Genomic DNA, 19,984 nt, shown 5'->3' with positions numbered 1-19,984 from the left:
GAACGTGCGGTGTTAATGTTCACTGTGCCCACCTTATATGCTTGGTTCGTTGTCGTTGTCATGCTCGTGTCATGTCATTGAGAACTCTAAGGGCTTTAGTCCACTATTCGTGCTCAGAGGGGTGCCCGCAAACGGGTTGCCCTCCTTTGTTGTCGTTCCGTGGTGTGCATCCTGTAGGTGAGTGGTCATCATTTGGGGGTGGCAATTCCTGTATGTCTTCGACTGGTTCCGCCCAGTCGCAGTGGTCATCCATCCGAGAAACGTCCTCTGATGTATTTCGACGTGGCTGCCGGGACATTGGTGTCCCTGACTCCTTCGTCGGCAGCGCTGGGTCAGTCGGTGTCAATGAAGAGGGACCATCGAAAAGGCAGGACATCCGGTCACCATCTGACGGAATCCTGTCAGCGTCTTCTAAAGGCACGTGTTCTGTGTCAGACAGTTCATCGGCTAGGATACCTTCCGTGTCCCCTAGGCTAGGGGGGGACGTGTCACCCGAACTATGGCGACGCTTTTTGCGACGCTTCGGCGATCGCTGTTTGCGTGTCCTGCCCTCTGCTGCCTCACTGTGGTCGTCGGTCGTTCGTTGGTCCGTTGCCGGCGCCACGGTCTCGACCTCTACTTCCACGTCGCGTGCTACATGTGAGTTTTCGGAAGGTTCCTCCCTCAACTGACGTGAGTGGGTGTAGGGACGGTCTCCGAGTCACCTCCATGCTCCCGTAACTCGGTCTGCTCTTGCATAAACACGTCCTTGTCACGCTCCGAACTTGGCAACACCTCCCGGCGGGCCACCGACACGTACGTCATCGGCAGTTGCGTGGGAACTTCTCGCTGTGACGCTTCTCCATGTGGCAGTTGCACGACGCGGCGTTGGATGCACTCCGAACGGATATGTCCTTCTCCACCACAGCCAGAACAGGTGCGTGGCTGGCCATCGTAGATCACAATAGCTCGACATCCACCAATGTATAAATAAGACGGGATATGTTTAGTAAGGACGATCCGCACCTGTCGCACGCCGTTTAGCACAGGATAGGTACTAAAACTTGCCCAGCGTTCAGGCGTATGACTAAGTACCGTGCCATATGGTCGCAGCTATTCAGTAACCATCGATTCTGGCACCTCAAACGGCAATTCAAAGATCCGAATGACCCTCACACCCAATCCTGAAGGAGCTACTGTTACATCGCTGATATGGCCATCAGAGTGTCGAAATTTAAATCCTCTTTGAGCATCGGAGAGAGTTCTTTCACACGCAGCTTCATCGGTCATCTTTACGTACATTGTACTGCTTACAATGGACAGGTGTATTCCAATTATGTCTGCAGCAGGTAAACGAACTTCTTCCCTCAAAAAACGCTCTATTTCGAAAGCTTTGGGTCTGGAAAATTCGTTGTCGAACGTAAATTGGAGCGTAGTCTTTCGAAAATTGTGTGCCATGGCGATCGAGTCAGACAACAACACGCGCGAGTACCGGCGGTGTAAACACTTCCTCGTCCACGCGCGCCCGCGGCCGGGACAGCAGGTCCGTGCCGCGCCACTGCCTAAAGCCCCAACTGAGCTACCGAAGCACGACTCACGCCCGGTACTCACAGCTTTACTTCTGCCAGTACCTCGTCTCCTACCTTCCAAACTTTACAGAAGCTCTCCTGCGAACCTTGCAGAGGTTCTGTAAAGTTTGGAAGGTAGGAGACGAGGTACTGGCAGAAGTACAGCTGTGAGTACCGGGCGTGAGTCGTGCTTCGGTAGCTCAGTTGGGCAGCAGTTCCGTTTCAGCCGCGCTCGCGAGTGACCGCTGTTAACTGTTGCGCTGCACTTCAGTGTTTACATTGCTGTACTTGTGCTTCGCCGAGTGCCGTCCGTCAGTTAATCTCCGTGTTCGTTCCTGTTCCTTGTGATCTGATCGCTCTTTCTGGTCTTGCTGCTGCTACTTGGAATTTCGGTTGTTTAACCGAAATTGCTTCGCTGGATTAACCATGGCTACAAACCTCAGGAAGAATACTCCGGTATTTGCTTTTGACAAAGAATCCCGTCCTGTTCAGCCGACATCCCTGGAAATAGATGACTGGATTACACAGGTAATTGGTCTAAATTCTGAAACCGTTCATACCTGGCAACTGGATCAGGAAAAATACTGTGTTTTTGTCAAGTTAATCAGTGCTTCGACTGTTGATAAAGTGTTACGAAAGTGGGGCTATGAAGTAGATTTTGTGCATAGAAATGGTTATAAAAGTAAGGTTTCCATCTATAGAGCGGACATTCATTACAAAACCGTTCGTGTCTTGAATCTCCCCATTGAAATTGAAAATGATAAGATTAAGGAAGCTCTTTTAAACTACGGAGACGTTAAATCAATTGCAAATGAAAGATGGTCGCCTCGCTTTAAACTGCAGTGTTTTAACGGGGTCCGCTGTGTAGAGATGGACGTTAAGACGAATATTCCGTCTCACATAACTGTTTGTGGGTATAAGGCACAAATTGTTTATACAGGTCAGGAAGCTACATGTCATATATGTAACGAAACCGGCCACTTCAGACAGGAATGTCCGCGGCGAACTGTTGTGCTTAAAAGTAATTTGATACAGCGTCAGAAGCTTACCTTAAATGATCTGTTACCAAAGAATAGCCCGGAACAACTGGTTGACGATGTTAACGCAGCGGGACAAGCTGATATCTCCCTTCACGATAACAGTCAATTTCCCCCGTTAACAACAAAAGGAAACCCCGTTGCCACTACTCGTGAAACTGAAATGCAACCGAAAAAACGACCTCTGGACATAACTGATAGTTGTTCAGAGGACGAGCTGTCTTGTCCCTCTCCCTCACTTCGCAAGCAAAAACAGTGCGATGAGGAGGCAGAGGAACCTGAAGGCAAAATGCGAATGGATACTAATGAACAGAAAGATAATACACATACGGTACCAGAAAATGAAAGGGGTGTAAGCAGCATTAATTTGCAAGAAACAAAAGGTGCAGTAGCCGATGGCAAAGATCAGAATCTATCTGTTAATAAACAAATTCAGGGAGAGGATGCAAAACTGCAGTCTCCATTTGTTTCCCTCGATCAGAAAGTGAGTGAAATTAATAAAGAACGAGGAAGTGGTGGCCAAACTGAAATCACGGTCAACACCTCAGGGCAGGCGCCGGCAACCGAAATTGCTAAAGCGTCTGCTGCTGCTCCAGGTAAGCCGCGAAGTAAAATACCGACGCAACCAAATGAGAATGTAGGGAAGGGAAAATCCAGTAGGGGCGACCCGAGCCCAAAGAATGTTCAGTCCGAAACGGTCGTACACGAATCACTGGAGGAAAAATCAGAAAGTTTACCAGGAAATCAGTCTGCTTGCGGTACAAGAGAAAACATCAGAAGTAGAAAAAAACGGGACAGTAACTAATAAACTGATTGAAGTGTTATTCCATGTTCAGCCTTCCGAGAAAACTGTTACAGCTTAACTGAACCCTGAACCACAGTAAACTAAATTAGTTCAACAAAACAACTACATAGTGACAGCACAATGACGCAATCTTATTCTGTCACCACTATAAACATAAATAAAATCACGACCGGTTTGAAATTATCGGCCCTTAAGGAATTTTTGTACGAATCCGCGACTGATATTGCCCTGTTACAAGAAGTTCTACTTTCGGATTTGGTAATTCCCGGTTTTGTCAGTTACATAAATGTGTCTCCCGAAACAAGTGTTGGAACAGCTATTTTGGTAAGGGAAGGGATTACAGTAAGCGAGGTGGAACGACTGGAATCCGGAAGGGGAATAGGACTAAATATCTATGATGTGACTATCATCAACTTGTACGCCCCTTCAGGAAGTTCTCATCGAGCCGACAGGGCACGTTTCTTCAAGGATGACTTGATATACTTGTTAAGGAAATCACCAAGACAGTTATTCCTTGGAGGTGATTTTAATTGTGTTTTAAATCGAAAAGATCAGTTACCTAATTTTAATTTCTCAAGTGAACTAAAACAATTAGTTACTGGTTTAGAATTAAAGGATATATGGGAAATCAAATACCCCTCCACTGTTGAGTTCACTTATGTCACGGCAACATCACGTAGCAGGATTGATAGGCTATATATTTCTAAAAATCTTGTAACTTCCGTGACAAAAGTAGAAACCATTCCTACGTACTTTTCAGACCATTCAAGTGTCTTAGCTTGCATAAATCTAACAAGACAGCCGGTTCGCCGATTCAAGAATCAGTGGAATTTGAACACTTCCTTGTTAGTTAATCATGATTTAGAAGATCTGATTAAAGAAACATGGGCAATATGCCTGCGAGCCCGTAGTAGATATGCCACTGCTATTGACTGGTGGGTTAAAATGGCAAAGCCAAAGTTGAGGAAAGTTCTTATTCAATACAGTGCCCAGAGCGCAAGGGAAATGAAATGCACTATAGAGTATTACTATTCCGTTTTGAGAGATCTATATGATCAAGTCTCAGCAGGTTCCTCACTTCGGATAGCAGACATAAAAAAAGTCAAAGCCAAGTTACTTAATATCAAGAGAAGTCAAATGGAAGGGTTGAAAATAAAATCGAAGGCAAATTCGGTGTCAGCAGATGAAACTACTTCCCTATATCATTTAGTGAAGCATACGAAAAACGGGAGAAGGACTTTTCTTGAAGAAATTCGAACAAAACACGGCACGATTCTCAGAACCCAGCAGGATATCATGGACGAGATTTATCGCTATTATTGCGAGCTATATTCTGTACATCAAAGTAGTGATGCTTCCTTGGAAGAATTCCTTGACATCCTAGCCCCACAGCTGACAGAAGATGACAACGAAAATTTTCTCGAGGTTGTCAGTGAAGAAGACGTGTATGAGACTCTGTGCGCCTCGCCACCAAAAAAATCCCCAGGACCGGATGGTCTGCCAGCAGAGTTTTACATCCGTTACTGGCCAATAGTAGGTGCGAAAATCACGGACATTGTAAATGAGGTTATTCAGGGTAAAATGATTCCGGCTGAGTTTAAGGAGAGTAAAATTGTTCTGGTGCCAAAAAATAATGGAAACAAAGATTTAAATAATTTTCGTCCAATTTCACTGCTGAATTCTGATTATAAATTAATAGCTAGAATAATAAACAAGAGAATTTCATGCCTTACAGATAAAATTATTAGTCAACATCAGAACTGTGCGCAAGGCAGAACCATTTTTCAAAATCTAGCGGAATTCAGGGATATCATTGCAATAACTTCTGTAACAAACATAAAGTGTGCTTTATTGTTTTTAGATTTTTATAAGGCGTTCGATGTAGTAAACCATGAATATCTTCTACAGACATTGAAGAAAATAGGATTCAACGATAGGGTTATACAGTTGATTAAGAACATAGCAACTGGAATAAATGCTAAAATAGCGGTGAATTGTCAACAATCCAGGCCGATGCAAATACAACGAGGTGTTCCTCAAGGAAGTCCTCTGTCCATGTCGCTCTTCGCAATTTCGCTAGAACCTTTCCTCCGACATGTCCATGCTACATTAAAAGGCTTAACATTATCAGGAAACAAAACAGTTATAAGAGCCTATGCTGACGATATAGGGGTCATTATAAGGAATAATGACGAGGTAACCACGCTAGCAACAGTGATTGATTCGTACTGTAGAGCATCTGGAGCCAATGCAAACGGAAAAAAAAGTAAGATGTTAAATCTCAGAGGTTTTGATAATATCAACGTCGAGTGGGCAAAATTAGTCCGACAACATAAAACACTTGGGATCACCCTGACAGCGTGCCCTATGAAAATGACGGCTTTAAATTGGAAAGTTGCAGCAGATAAAGTGCAAGGAGCCATTGTAGAGAATTTAACTCGATATATGAACCAAGTTCAAAGAACACAGTATATCAATTCATGCATCCTTGCTAAGGCTTATTATACTGCCCAGCTGTTTCCAATACCGAGAATGATAGCGAGAAGAATAATGTCCAAAATCACAAAATTTTTGTGGAGAGGTGAAGTGTTCAGAGTACCTGCTAAAGTAGCCACTTTGGATCCTAAAAATGGTGGACTAGGTTTAACTGATATAACGGATAAAGCCTCTGCTCTTTTTATCAAAAGGCAAGTTAATTTAATAAGAGACTCGCGAGAAAGCATAACCAGCCAACTTTTCGAGATCATTAAACCTCCAAGCCTGCTTCCCCCGATTGACGTGCAGAATATCAACAGTCGCTTACAGCACGTGAGGATTTTCTATGTTGAGTTTAGTTATGTCAGTGTCGAACTCAGGCAGTCCCGACACTTAACATCGAGAGCCATAATGCGGGAACGAAAGAAAAGCGAAGGAAGAAACCAAATAGAACGACAGTTTCCAAACATTGAGTGGACTGAGATTTGGAAAAACATTAGTTCCAATGTGCTCACGTCTAATATAAAAACATCATGGTACAAGACAGTTAACAACATAGTCAGCACCAATGAAAGACTGCACGCAATCGGACTCTGTGAAACAAATTTATGTCAACAATGCCATCTAGTTGACACAGTAATTCATCGATATACTTGCAGTGGTCACATGAATAGTTGGAAGTGGATCCGGGAGCAAATAGCTCTGATTACAAGAACATCCCCTGAGTATATATCGCTGTCATTGATACACAGGCCTGAAGCACGCTATTTCCCAGAAGCAAAAAATAACGCTGTGTACTGGTTGCTGGGAAATTTCGTTAACTACGTCCTTAACAAATTAGGATCCGATAGCATCATAGAGTTCAAGGTACACATGCTGTGTGAGTTCCACAAAATTAGAAGCTATTCGAATCACAAGAAAAAGTTCGGTAATATGCTAAAAATTGTATTTGAAAGAATGGGCATTGGTTAATATAAAAAAGAAGACTGTGTTGACAGTGATGTATTGTAGTTACCCTAAGGATACTATTTAAGATTTTACAGTATATTTATGATGTGTGCTTTCTCTACTTCAGAGAGTAGTTTTTTGAAATTTATAAGCTAATGTACAGAACTTATGTGACATTGATATTGTGTGTCTAATAGTGCCAAACACAAAACATGAAAGGTGCATTATTGGCTTATACTAGAAATTTGGAAATAGACAGTTTTTATAGAAATCTCCTTATCGATTGGTTAAAACCATAAGATTCTATCCGATAAATGTAATATTCAATGGCTGGCACATTGCTCTGTTCATTGTTGCAGTGAAAGACTGATTATATAGATCTGATCACTTCAAATACTTAGATCCAATTAATGTCCAGAAAGTGTAGTTGGAAGGCTAGTCAACTTTATTATATATCTCCTTTCCGCCATTCTCAAGTATTTATGTTTAATTTAATTCTTTCTGGTGATTTAGTCAGTAACACAATCTTCTGTTGTCTTTCCTTAATGTCAGCGCAATTGAAATGATCAAACCGCTTTGTTTAAATAACTTCATGTATGTATAACTTAGTATGTATTTGCAATGTGTAACATTGTTTTTTTTAATAAAGGTTTTATAAAAAAAAAAAAAAGTTGGTAGAGCACTTGCCCGCGAAAGGCAAAGGTCCCGAGTTCGTGTCTCAGTCGGGCACACAGTTTTAATCTGCCAGGAAGTTTCATCAAACCTGCTGTTAATGTTTTCAATTTCCTCCTGCATAGTATCCATATTTTTATTAATTGTGTTAATTTCAAACTTCATAGTATTTACCACAGAACTTAAATTACCCACGTTTTGTTCTACCTGTTCTATTTGTTTACTGATTTTAATTCTTTGTTCTTCGACCTGTGCTTTAATCTGACCAACTTGTGTTTTAAACTGCTCGCCAACGTGTGTTTTAAGCTGATCATTTTGAGTTTTGAGCTGATTACTTTGAGTTTTAAGCTGCTCATCAACGTGTCTTTTAAGTTGACTAACCTGATTACCGACTTGTTTTTTAAGCTGATCATTCTGGCCTGCAATTTGTTTGGTTAATTGTTCAAATAAATCGTTCATGCTTAAAATTTTCACACTGTTTTGTTCTACGGAATCGGTGTGTTCCGATCCTACTTCAAAAGTTTCTTTCGGTTCTTTCTTTATCTTTGGTGAATCAAACATGTCAGTGGATTCATTCACATACCCACTATCATCTACAAAGTCACCCTCTACTTCTTGTTTTATCCCTTGCTGTGTTCGAGGCACTCTCAACATTTCAATCTGTTCGTTACCATGTTCGTGATATTGTATGTACGCCAATTGTCTTCCGCTAACGCCATCTGTTATCTGGCCGCGTTAACTCCTGCTACTGCCAGCCGCATTTTCCATTACGCTCGGCACATCTACTGTTTCCACGTTCTTGTCCATACTGAACGCAAATTACACCACACTATCGTACTTGACGTTCACTGCTATTTACTTTACTAATTATTATTGCAATTCGTGCCACTGAACATCCACTGTTCGGTATTCACATTAATTTGTGACCGACAACAACTGGATGTCTTGTCACCGGGAGACACTTGTAACCCTACGCTACTGCGCACGATACTTATTAAAGCCTGTACTATGGTAAGTTGACGGGCTTCACCTTATAAGAAAGGATTTTGGTATATATGTTGACCGCGTGTACCTGAATGGAGGCAAAAATCAGACTTCCACCCACTCAGTAACAACAATGATACGTCAAGCACGTCTGAAGTGCAACTACAAGTTAGGACGGACAAGAAACGACACAGCAGATGCTACCAAATTGTTAATAATACGGTCGCCATTCTAATGAGGCATTAACTGAGTTTCTTCCCAGTACAAGTTGATGTACGTTCATACAAAACAACACGTAATAACACTGCATAATATGGTAAATTTTAGAATCAGAAAATCTACTGAACTAATAATTTCACTTTCTGTACGAATATGGACAAGCCAAAATTACACAACAATACACTATAATGTTTACTACGAATTCGTACTGTCTATTGATCTGATTAAAATCGGGCATAGGTTACCCTAGAAATAGCACTTTCGAAACACACATACAATGTCAATTCTGAAAAAGGTAAAACACTAATAAATTTTGGTTTTATATTGACTTTAACTTTGCTGGTCAAATCAGTTCAGTACACTTCAGACTTTAAATGAATAGAAAAGAAAAAGGGGGGGGGGGTCCCTCCTGAAACTGTTATGATCACGTACCTGAAATTTTTGATTATCGAAAATCGTTAAGCACTCAAGATTTCCAATATATGAGTTACTACTCTTTTTGTCTTATTTCTTGCTCATTTAACTACCATTATTTTTGTCTCAAATTAATTAGCCTTCATTACTAAACCAATTTCAACATTATCTTCCAACTTTGTCAGACCTATATTATTTACCTATATATTCATTAACAACAAAGTTCTTTAAACATCATTCTAACATAGATAGATCTGCAGGTAATTATTATTAACATAAACTTTAAATCTTCATCTCGGGACACTCGGATTGCACAACATGTGGAAAGGACCCTGTCTAGGTTAGTGATAAGGATAATTATGTGGTGTCACCGCTAGACACCACACTTGCTAGGTGGTAACTTAAATCGGCCGCGGTCCTGTAGTACATGTCGGACCCGCGTGTCGCCACTGTGTACTCGCAATCCTAGCGCCACCACATGGCAGGTCACAAGACACGGACATGACCTCGCCCCAGTTGTACGGACGACATAGCTTGCGACTAGACCTACCAAGTCTTCCTCTCATTTGCCGAGAGACTGATAGAATAGCCTTCAGCTTATTCCATAGCTACCATCTAGCAAGGCGCCATGTGTATCATTGCTAATTGCTTACTACTATGCAAGAGATGTATTTCAACAAGAACAAGACTACATTAAAGTTAAGTATATTAAAATCTCTCTTCTTTTCTTTATAGTTTTTCATCCAGTCTCCTGTTTCAGAATTTACGCCCGTCTGCGTTAGTTTCGCGTGCACCTAGCCACTCATTGTGTCGAGACCTTAGGGAATCGACACAACAAATTAAATGATAGGACAGTTCTGATAAAAGTTAAGTTGTTATTGAACAGTAAGGAACAAAAGTAACACTGGTCCACACGAATACAGTACTAAAGGTTTCAACCTGTTCGTATCGATGCGGCGGTTGGTGGGCGGCGAGATGGCGAGGCGCAGAGCACACATACAATCACAGCTATGGCTCTTGATGTATCGGCACTTTACTTCTTCATAGCGTCGCAATTCTTTTCCATTTAGTGCCTATGGAATTTTGCCATGCTGTATAGTCGTCGGGACGGCACATGCGAGGCTCAACGAAATCACGTTTTCCAGGAGAGCCTCCTCGATCCAGAACGTGTTGCTCAGATCAAAGCCCAACCCCGACTACTACTACTGCTGCGCCCGTTATGCCGTGCCGCGCCCGTGTGCATTTTCCCGCGCTCGCCTGCCATCCACCTTTTACCGCTCCCCTACATACAGGGTATTCACCAAAGGTTTTGCACTCCACATATCCTAATACATTGCCTACGTATGGACCAGACGCGCAATTACAACTTCGACATCTTACAATAGTTTCAACGTTTCTTACATTTCAGTTCTGTTATAACATTGCTTGAAATTTGACATAAACATTAATATTCACACCGAAAATTGGTTACAGTTTCTTTAACATAATGGCATGAAACAAAAAAGAAATGAATTCAGAACATTGATTACACTAATTTATCGAAAATCAGAAGAAAAAATTATTATATGTACAATAGTACAGCGTTGTTTTTGTTACAAGTTACACATACACTGTGTGATTAAAAGTATCCAGACTCACTTATGTAAACCGGAACTGATAGCTAGATATCACGAGTGGCGGATCCCACAGTGCAAATGGGAGCGGGGTGTACTGTTTCGTCATAAGTGAAGCACAATGGGTCGGTCAGGAGAGCTCAGTAATTCAGAGCGTGCAGTAGTCTAACAAACCCTTCCTAAGCTGCCCAAGATGACTTTCGGTGATGTGAGTGTGAAGTTTTCAAATGCGAAGGAACAAACACAGCTAAGCCAGACTAGACAGACCTCATGTACAGGGTGAGGCCAATACACTACTGGCCATTAAAATTGCTACACCAAGAAGAAATCCAGATGATAAACGGGTATTCATTGGACAAATATATTGTACTAGAACTGACATGTGATTACATTTTCATGCAATTTGAGTGCATACATCCTGAGAAATCAGTACCCAGAACAACCACCTTTGGCCATAATAACGGCCTCGACACGCCTGCGCATTGAGTCAAACAGAGCTCGGATGGAGTGTACAAGTACAGCTGCCCATGCAGCTTCAACACGATACCACATTTCATCAAGAGTAGTGACTGGCGTATTGTGACGAGCCAGTTGCTCGGCCACCATTGACCAGACATTTTCAATTGGTGAGAGATCTGGAGAATGTGCTGGTCAGGGCAGCAGTCGAACATTTTCTGTATCCAGAAAGGCCCGTACATAACCTGCAAGATGCGGTCGTGCATTATCCTGCTGATATGTAGGGTTTCGCAGGGATCGAATGAAGAGTAGAGCCACGGGTCGTAACACATCTGAAATGTCCACTGTTCAAAGTGCCGTCAATGCGAACAAGAGGTGACCCAGACGCGTAAGCAATGTCACCCCATACCATCAAGCCGGGTGATACGCCAGTATGGCGATGACGAATACACGCTTCCAATGTGCGTTCACCGCGATGTCGCCAAACACGGATGCGACCATCATGATGCTGTAAACAGAACCTGGATTCATCCGAAAAAATGACGTTTTGCCATTCGTGCACCCAGGTTCGTCGTCGAGTACACCATCGCAGGCGCTCCTGTCTGTGATGCAGCGTCAGGTATTTGGCCAACAAATATGTAGGACGCAGATTTACCGGAGGGTGACTCTAAGAAATTGTTACCCCAAGGTCCGGTACCGCCTAGACTATATGGACTCCCGAAGGTTCACAAAGAGGGGGTACCATTACGCCCCATTGTCAGCAACATCAGGGCACCTACATATTTGTTGGCCAAATACCTGACGGGAATATTAAGTCCTTATGTGGGTAAATGCCCTCATCATATCCGTAATTCCGTGGATTTTGTTAAACGCCTTGATAGTTTCAGGTTGGATGAGTCAGATATCATGGTGAGTTTTGACGTCGTTTCCTTGTTTACGAGGGTACCCATGCGAGAGTCACTAGAATTGATTAGTCAGAAGTTTGACGAGAAGACCACTGAACTTTTTAGGCATGTCTTGACTTCCACGTATTTTCTTTTTAATGGAGAATACTACGAACAAACGGAGGGAGTCGCCATGGGTAGCCCACTCTCACCGGTGGTAGCGAATTTGTACATGGAGAACTTCGAGGAGGAAGCCCTGTCGTCATCCGTATGGAAACCTACTTGCTTTTTCCGTTACGTGGACGACACGTTCGTCATCTGGCCACATGGTATGGATAAACTCCTTGACTTCCTTACCCATCTAAACTCCATACACCCCAACATCAAATTCACTATGGAGACTGAAACGGAGGGTAAATTACCTTTCCTTGACGTCTTGGTCAATAGAAGGGCTGACGGCACCCTAGGTCATGGGGTGTATCGGAAGACAACGCACACTGATCTGTATTTGCACGCAGACAGCTGCCACCACCCTTCACAGAGGAATGGGGTACTTAAAACTCTAGTACATAGGGCGCGCACTATCTCTGACGCAGAGAGTCTACCCCAGGAATTGGAACATCTGAGAACTGTATTTCGAAAAAATGGGTACTCAGAGTGGCAGATTCAACGTGCTCTCCGCCCAACCACTGCAGCACAACCTGTTGAGATGGATGAAGTCACGAGGGAGGAGGTAGGCACTGCATTTATTCCATACACAGGCGCACTCTCGGGGAAAATCGCCCGCATTCTGAGGAAACACCGGGTCGGAACTGTGTTTTGTCCTCCAAATAAAACTCGTGCACTGGTGGGGAGCGCCAAAGATGCCCTCGGTTTGAGGAAGGCCGGCGTGTACCAGATTCCGTGTCAATGTGGCAAGTCGTATATTGGTCAGACGATGCGTACCGTCGAGGATCGATGCCGTGAACACCAGAGGCACTCTCGACTGATGTATCCGAGCAAGTCGGCGGTCGCTGAACATTGTTTGTCGCAAAATCACGCCATGGAGTATGACCGCACGAGGATTCTGGTACAGACGTCGAGATACTGGGACAGCGTTGTTAGAGAGGCCATCGAAATTCGCACCAATGACGACCTCATAACCGTGACTGTGGCTATAATCTTAGCAAGGCTTGGGAACCAGCGATTGGGTTAATCAAAAGTAAATCGAGCAAACGTATAGTTGTGACGACCACGGCGGACAGAGCCATCACACCGACGTCATCTCAGACGCCGTCGCAATCTGTTCCACCGCGCGACCGTGGCGCGGGGCGCGGACGGCGGAGGGAGCGCGCCGCGGGCGGACGGTATTTAAATCGGCCGCCGCCGCGACCGAACCCAGTTCCCTCTGAGCAGCCATAGCGTACGGATCTCCGTGCCGGCACGTTCACAGGAGCTCAGTCCGTCAGTTCACCTGATGATGGCGACATGTCTGATCGCCGAAATATTGTGCCCGTTGGACACTATAGACCGGCAGCACACCCGTGGATATTTTGATTATCAAATACGCCGGGAGAAACTCAAGAATCACAAAAAATAAACTGTGTGTGTGTGGTGAAGTATCGAAAATATTTCGTTCTCATGTATTTTTGATAACATCTTTGAAACTATGAAACAGACGTACAATGAAATATGCATAATATACAAATGTGTAAGTACAGTATCCAAATTACGAAACACGATCCTGGACAGTTTCCACGAGTTGGGCGCAGCTGTTTCTCGTGTCTGTAACATGATTTTGTAAACGTCTCTATGGAAAAAGCCTCTTCATTGCTCTAGACGGCTATCGTTTTCCACTGTCTGCAAACGTGTTACGTCTGGCAACCTGAAAATACGTTACCAAACAGCTAGATAGCTCGCAAGACTGAAACAATCTGGTGCAACAGAGTTGAAAAATGATATTTCTACTGATGTACTTGGAGAGCCTTAATTAGCTTATCGCCATGTTTAAGTGCTCTGGAACTATTTCGAAACTACAGTTTCATTTCGAGTGAGGAAGTTACTTCTCCCCTGTCTTCAACGTATCGAAAGAAACAACTAGGCTTTAATGGCACCGTGTCTAAGGAAATATCCTCAAAATTTTCCGTGGCGAGGTTTGCAACAGCTGAAGCTAACGGACTACCCATAACAACGCCATCAGTCTGATCGTAATTCTGGACGTTTTACGGAAAATAAGAGGAAGTAAGAGTGTGACTAAATAGCTCGACCATGTCACTTACAAAGAATTGGGATACCAGGACTAAAACGTCTTTGATAGGCACATTTTTAAACAGCGGCACCACATCGAAACTGACGACAGTGTCATCCACACAAAGTCATTGATCGTTAATTCGGCTGACCAAATCTGCTCAGTTTTTGATACGACATTCGCAATGTCCCACATGTGGAGCGAGGATGTTGGGCAAGTACTTGGCCAGCTTAAACGTTGGTGAAACGATAGTGTATACGATGAAGCGGAATGGCGTCCCTTCCTTGAGGGTCTTCGGTAAAGCGCGAACAGTAGGTGGTCGAGGTGGTTGTGGAGGAACATTCTCGACCACCCTACCTTCCACCGAAGGGCGCTTGAAAAGTTCAGATGTCTTCCTCATTATTCTCGATGTTCGGTCGCATGGGAATTTCTGGTATGAGTCTTCGTATATAGACAGTCTCTCAAACGCGGATCGGCAAAGGCAATATGGATTTTGAAACACAGTGAAGAGCTTCACAGTGAAGAGCTTCACAGTGAAGAGCTTCACAGTGAAGAGCTTCACAAAATCCTACTTAGGATAAGAAGAGGGCCTGTCCACATGTTTATCTGTAGCTCCCCAACCCACCTGAACCAACATTTCCACATTCACATACTGTCGCAGAAGAAGCCGAGTACCACTGTTGTGTAGTGGTTATGATACTGAACTGTTGCATGAAGGGTCGTGAGTTCCAAACTCACTTGGGCTGTACAATTTTAATTTCTATATTCGGCTTGAGTACATTCTAGAAGTATACGCAAATTTCAAGAATCATTGTACTGAAATGTTCTGTAGCTGCAAATATACTGTATGTGTTCTGTCCGGAGGCAGGTCGCTCCGCGCTCTTGTGTGTGCAAGTGCTGAATAAACCTTCGTTAAGTGAAGTAAGTGTTCGTCATTCATCTAATTCCACCTTCTTCTACGTGACATTATTCTGGTGGAGGCGCCAGGATATTGGAGCTTATGATAGCGCTCATTATCGACGACACAGTGGCTCCAATCAGGCCACGACAGAGCTGCCGTTTACGTGGCGAGAAACCCGAGTTCGACCTATTTTCCACATATCGCAATCTGTCGGAGACAGAAGAAGAAGAGGACGTTACGATGACAGCAACTGTGTGCCACCACATGAGACATCCTTCCGGGTTCTCTGGTGACGTTGGCCAAGATCCAAACAAGTGGCTGAAGTTATATGAGCGTATAGCCAAATTTAACAAATGGGATGACACCGAGTGTTTGGCTAACGTATTTTTCTACTTGTAGGGCACTGCCAAGCAGTGGTATGAGAACAACGAGGTGAAGTTCACAAGCTGGGAAGTATTCCAGGTAGAAGTGCGCAAGTATTTCGGCGACACCAACGACAGAAGTGCAAGGCTGAAGATAAATTAAAGTGCAGGGCACAGCGTCCAAGAGAAACTGCAGCATCCTACATGCAAGACGTCTTGGAGCTGTGTAAAATAGTGGATCCTAGAATGAAGGAGGAAGATAAGGTTGCACACCTCATGGAGGGTGTTGCTGAGGACATGCTCTACTCCTGAGGAGGTTTCGACAGCAGACGACTTCATAAAACGGTGCCAGTATATCGAGGCAATGTATCAAAAAAGAATTACACGCAAGAAGTTTGAACGGCTTCCAAACGTCGTATCGGTGTCTGTGATGGAGGAAGCAACTGATTTCACAAGTAATCTCTGTCAGATAGTGAGAGAGGAAGTTCAGAAGGCACTTGGATTGTACGGCGAGCAAAAAACCGAGACGCTTCAAGAGGTCATAAGGGAAGAAGTGGAACAGACATTGAACCCAATCTCTCGTCCTTCATTTCCCTTTGAAACGGTGAAAAAGTTGAGACCCAGGCCGAGTTACGTTCGTGCAATGCCGCATGAGGAACCTGTTTGGGCACCAAGGAAGACTCCAGTCTGGAGGACCCAGGATAATCAGCCAGTATGTTTCCACTGCGGACGACTGGGACATGTGGTGCGCTATTGTCGAGAAAGGCGGCGGATAATTGATGACGGCCGCGCCAGATTACAGCAGACCGATCTTAGCCGACGCCAACTCCGGGACGACGAAGATGAACAAGAATATGTGGGTGCAGGACGACGTAGGTCACTATCGCCGCAAGCCAGCCGCTGGAGAGGATGTTCCCCAACTCGCCGATCAAGGTCTCCATCGCCGTTTAGAAGCTCCAGCCCATCAGCTAACCGCCGCAACCTGGAAAACTAAAGAGTGCGACCTTCCGTGGAGGTGAGGCCGCCGACGAGAAAAATCCTCCACCGTCGATCACTACAAAAATGATAGGAAACTACGTCGATATCCTCATGGATGGCCGACCAGCCCAAGCTCTTGTGCACTCTGGAGCATCATATTCAGTCATTTCGGAGAAGTACCGTCCCCAGTTGCAGAAAACGAAATTCGTCGACAACAAAACGTCTCTGCTGAAGGTGGCTAATGGCAAATATGTAAACCCTAGAGGAAGATGTGTAATTCGAATGGGTATAAGTGGTCATACACACCCCTCAGAATTCATTGCCTTACAAGAGTGTAGTCATGACGTCATTCCCGGATGGGACTTTTTGAAAGCTTCTTAGGCAATTATAGATTGTGGTTGCTCAAAGCTTATGCTAGACGAGATGAGATACTGTGGACTTGAGTGGACTTGAAGATGCGCATCCGAGTGTGTGGAGACTATGTGTGCCGGATGAAGTGATCATTCCTGCAGTCAGCGCTAGAAAGGTAACTGTCACGTGTCATGCCATGCCATGCATCAACCCATGGATCTTGTCGTGGCTTGTAAGAAAAGCATACCACTGAGGAGTAACTTGGTCATCCCTTGCCTCTGTCGTCTCTAAGAACGGATTCGGTGAATTGTGGATAGTTAACTGTCGCCGAGAACCGCAGATCCTTCCAAGACGCATGTGCGTAGCAAACGGTGAGCCGTTAATTGAAGAACAGCTGAGCGTCATAGAAACCTACAATGCCGAGCCTATGGGCGAAATTAGCGCTAGACTATCGCCAGATCTCACTAAGGAACAAGAAGCTACTTGCCATTCTTCAAGAGTTCTCTGAATGATTCATTCCACAGATGAAGAGCAAATTAGACAAATCGACTGTGAAGCACCGGATTAGCACTGGAGTACGTTCTAGAAGTATCCACAAATGTCATGAATCATTGTACTGGAAAGCTCTGTAACTGTATATATATCGTATGTCTTTTGGACGGAGGCAGTTCACTCCGCGCTCTTGTATGTGCAAGTGCTGAATAAACAATCGTTAAGTTAGTGTTTGTCATTCAAAATGGTTCAAATTCCTCTGAGCACTATGGGACTTAACTGCTGAGGTCATCAGTCCCCTAGAACTTAGAAGTACTTAAACCTAACTAACCTAAGGACATCACACACATCCATGCCCGAGGCAGGATTTGAACCTGCGACCGTTGCGGTCACGCGGTTCCAGACTGTAGCGCCTAGAACCGCTCAGCCACTCCGGCCGGCGTTTGTCATTCATATAATTACATCTTCTTCTACGTGACAATATGTCTCTCGTGTGGGAAACGAAATTTTAATTTTGTAACCTCTACGTAGCTGGTACTAGCGTCGTCTACTGAGAATCTCACGGATCAAGAACATTGCATCGTACATAGTAACAAGAAAAGCTTGGCAGTATAATATCTCGTGCCAAGACAAGGCCGCGAGAATAATCGTAAGTCTCCCCCTGCGCGGCAACCACAGCAGTTGTGAGAGGACAGGACGTAGACACGAGGTTTTGGGTCAGTCCTGGAGATGTGCGCGGATGGCGGACGCAGTTAAGGTGACCCGCTCGCTGTAATATCCACGACACTATGTTCTAGCCACAAGATGTTAAAATGAACTAAGTGCACAAAATTCAACAAATATTGTCGATACTATGTATAAAAAAAGACTCTATCGTGTAAAAATGACGATAATTATTTCATTATTTCTGTAATAATTTAATTTCTGTGTGAATCAAAACTATTATCAGAGAATTACATTCATAGACAATGACAATTATAATCTTTTTTTGTTATCTGTGATAATTGTGGTTCAGTTGTTCTTCCTGTGCTAGCCGATGAACTGTTCGGACGTGAGACGTGTGAGGTCTGTAAAGAGAAAACCTGTAACTATATATTGTTAATTATTATTTGAAAAATAGAGTCGCTGTTATCTAGAAGTGGATTTGTATTTATTTCAATTGTAATCCAATCTAATTAATGTTTTTAAGTGTTAATTTTCAGCTCCGCAATTAGGAGCGCAACCATTAGCGCTAGTAACTTACAGCGGAGTTTACTAGTAGCTGGTATAAAAAATATGAAGTACTTTTCATTGAGAATAATTTTAAATGCTAAGGGACAGAGAGCAAAAGGCTTAAAGACTTTTATCTAAATATATTAACTTGATGTAAAAGGAATCGAGAAGAACAATAGACAAATTTACTATCATCTGCCTGCCGCCATCTTAGGAAAAATATCTCCGCGGCAGTTTTGAATCGAGAATTTTAACAAACGTAAATGTTGTTAGAAATAAATGAATGGAAATAAATGTGCACCGGTGGTCCTGAATCTACTTTAAAAGACAGAATTGAACTGAGATTGAATCTTTAAAAATAGTGCTCGCAGCACGCTACGTAATATCGATTTCTTATTTGCTGATGTATGAAGCCTAATTATTTCGGACGATTTACATGAAACATTTTAATAGGAGACATACGTGAGTGTTGAGCACGGGTAGTATTTTGTGACCAAATGTTCCGTTTGCTAGAGAAAAGTGCTTCCATCTTAAGTGACAGTTGTGTAAAATCTGATGAATGATATGCAGTTTAGCGCCAATCACAGGACTTTACAGACAACATTTCTAGTGTGGATATTTCTTTAGCAGAGTGACAAATATTAGCCGGGATAATCATTCTTGAGGTCAAACGAGTTGTTACGCCAGCGCGACCGCTACGGTCGCAGGTTCGAATCCTGCCTCGGGCATGGATGTGTGTGATGTCCTTAGGTTAGTTAGGTTTAAGTAGTTCTAAGTTCCAGGGGACTGATGACCTCAGCAGTTGAGTCCCATAGTGCTCAGAGCCATTTGAACCATTTTGAACCAATTGTTACGCTGACAATAGGTAACTGGTTTTATACATTTTTTGATGTACATCTACATCTACATCTACATCCATACTCCGCAAGCCACCAGACGGTGTGTGGCGGAGGGTACCTTCAGTACCTCTATCGGTTCTCCCTTCTAATCCAGTCTCGTATTGTTCGTGGAAAGAAGGATTGTCGGTAAGCCTCTGTGTGGGCTCTAATCTCTCTGATTTTATCCTCATGGTCTCTTCGCGAGATATACGTAGGAGGGAGCAATATACTGCTTGACTCTTCGGTGAAGGTATGTTCTCGAAACTTTGACAAAAGCCCGTACCGAGCTACTGAGCGTCTCTCCTGCAGAGTCTTCCACTGGAGTTTATCTATCATCTCCGTAACGCTTTCGCGATTACTAAATGATCCTGTAACGAAGCGCGCTGCTCTCCGTTGGATCTTCTCTATGTCTTGTATCAACCCTATCTGGTACGGATCCCACACTGCTGAGCAGTATTCAAGCAGTGGGCGAACAAGCGTACTGTAACCTACTTCCTTTGTTTTCGGATTGAATTTCCTTAGGATTCTT

Source organism: Schistocerca nitens, chromosome 7 (assembly GCF_023898315.1).
Source record: "Schistocerca nitens isolate TAMUIC-IGC-003100 chromosome 7, iqSchNite1.1, whole genome shotgun sequence".
Taxonomy (NCBI): domain Eukaryota; kingdom Metazoa; phylum Arthropoda; class Insecta; order Orthoptera; family Acrididae; genus Schistocerca; species Schistocerca nitens.
The sequence above is the reverse complement of the archived record's forward strand: the minus strand, read 5'-3'. Positions refer to the sequence as shown.